We start from the raw sequence: 2,584 nt of genomic DNA on the forward strand, positions 1-2,584 counted from the left end.
ACGCCCATCCCAATACCCCTAGTCCAAAAATAGTGGTCCAAAACGTGGCACCATTATACATCGCCAGCCACAAAAACCTGTCCCTAAGGCTGGTTTCACATTTGCGCTTTTTGCCGCTGCGTTTTAGCGCAAAAAAAGCATGCGCTTTTTTCCCTATATTTAACATTAAAAACGCATGCTTTTTTTGTATGTGTTTTGCCGCGTTTTACGACGCATGCGTCGTTTCTATGCTTGCGTTTTGTTGCAGAAATGCAACATGTAGTAATTTCTAGAGGCGTTTTTAAGCACATGCGTTTCCATAGAAAAAAACAAGAATACACACTGATAAGCCACCCCCCACCATCAAGGTGATAAAGGGATCCAAACCCTAACCCTACCCCTAACCCTAGGGATCCTAACCCTACCCCTAACCCTAGGAATCCTAACCCTACCCCTAACCCTACCCCTAACCCTAGGGATCCTAACCCTAACCCTAACCCTAGCTATTTATAGTGGGTTTTCTTGTTGATTTTGATGATTGGCAGCTGTCACACACTTCTCAGCATGCGTTTCAAAAACACAAACGCAGGAAAAAACGCATGTAAACGCGGCAAAACGCCGTGTTTTTTTTTACCGCATGCAAAAACGCATGCGTCTAAAAAACGCAGCGTTTGCACGCGTTTACATGCGTTTTTTCACCACCTGCGTTTGCGTTTTAAACGCTGCGTTTTTAAACGCAAATGTGAAACTAGCCTAACTCCGCCTACTTTGACCACACCCTCCATCCCCATTGTGACTGCACATGAATGTTCCGTGCTAAGATTCTATCTACTGCAGGCAGCGCACCTGGTTGCTCAAAAGCATTCGAATACTCACACAGGTGTAGATGGACAAGACAAGCAGATTCAAGATCAGCACAGGCACCATTTTTACTTATTTATTTTTTAAAATGCATATAATACGCCGCATTGAAAAGTCAGTGGTCCACAAGAGGGAGACAATGTTTCACAAAAGAATTCATGCGGTCACAAATGCGGTATGTATGGCAGAACTACTCATTGGATACTTCAATTGGAACGCCGCCAAGTACTGACAGCAGGGGCCTAATTTTGTAGATGGCACAGTATATTTGCAACACTGTTAGGGTATGTGCACACGTCCGGATTTCTTGCAGAAATTTCCTGAAGAAAACCGGAAATTTTCTGCAAGAAATCCGCTTTTTTTTTTTGCATTTTTTTTCCGTTTTTTTCGCGGTTTTTTTAGCATTCTGCAAGCATAATTAGCTTGCAGAATGCTGAAGTTTTCCAAGCGATCTGTAGCATCGCTTGGAAAACTGACTGACAGGTTGGTCACACTTGTCAAACATACTGTTTGACAAGTGTGACCAACTTTTTACTATAGATGCAGCTTATGCAGCATCTATAGTAAAAGATAGAATGTTTAAAAATAATAAAAAAATGCTTATACTCACCCAGACATCTCCTCAGCGGCGTCCGTTCCTATTCCTATAGCTGGTGTGTGCGCGCAGGACCTTCCATGACGTCGCGGTCATGTGAGCGGTCACATGGGCGGTCACATGACCGCTCACGACCAATCACAAGACAGTGACGTCATCACAGGTCCTTCACCGCACACCATCTATAGGAACCGAAGCGGCAGCATGCAGCGGTGAGGCGGGAACACTGCGGGGACATCGAAGGTGAGTATAGGACTATTTTTTATTTTAATTCTTTTATTTTTGACCAATTATATGGTGCCCAGTACGTGGAGGAGAATCTCCTCTCCTCCACCCTGGGTACCAACCGCACATAATCTGCTTACTTCCCGCATGGTGTGCACAGCCCCGTGCGGGAAGTAAGCAGATCAATGGACTCCTAGGTATGCGGAATCCCCGCAATTCCGCATTTTTAATGAACGTGTTGCTTTTTTTCCGCGATGCGATTTTTTCGCTGAAAAAATCGCAACATTTGCACAAAAAATGCGGAATACACTGTAAATAATAGGAGGCATATGTTAGCGTTTTTTTCACGTTTTTATCGCGGTTTTATAGCGGAAAAAAACGCAAAAAAAAAACGCAAAAAATCCTGACGTGTGCACATACCCTTTCAAAGGCCTAATACAGGCCTACATCTTAACACACCTGTTGCAGCAACCAGTAAACACAAATTGATTGAATGATTGATTGATTGCATATTGAATGCACTACAATGCTTGACATACATAGGTGAAGGCAAGGCACACAAAATGTTGCAAATGGTCAAGTGAAATCAAGCAAAATGCTACATTTGGCATCTGAAATGTGCTTCGCTGACACTGAAAAGTATTCACATAAAGGGTTAAAAGACAACTTGCGCTGATTTCAATTCAATCTGTTTTTGGAAACCGGATCAGAGAAGGAGTGCACTGTTCCCGGAGATACTGCAATAACGGGTCAATGCGTGGAGTGGACAGAGCAAGCTCCATTTCCAGCTCCCTGGGCTAAAAATCCATTTAAGGCTGGTTTCACATTTGCGTTTTTTTTAGCGCAAAAAAACGCATGCGTTTTTTTCCCTATATTTAACATTAAAAACTCATGCGTTTTTTTGTATGCGTTTTGCCGCGTTTT

At 43.1% G+C, this 2,584-nt stretch overlaps 1 pseudogene; it reads right to left on the minus strand.

Moving 5' to 3' along the window:
• Window positions 1-2,372: 2,372 nt before the first annotated feature.
• On the minus strand, window positions 2,373-2,516 carry LOC143777397 (U2 spliceosomal RNA; annotated as a pseudogene).
• Window positions 2,517-2,584: the final 68 nt, after the last annotated feature.

Source organism: Ranitomeya variabilis, chromosome 5 (genome assembly GCF_051348905.1).
Source record: "Ranitomeya variabilis isolate aRanVar5 chromosome 5, aRanVar5.hap1, whole genome shotgun sequence".
NCBI lineage: Eukaryota > Metazoa > Chordata > Amphibia > Anura > Dendrobatidae > Ranitomeya > Ranitomeya variabilis.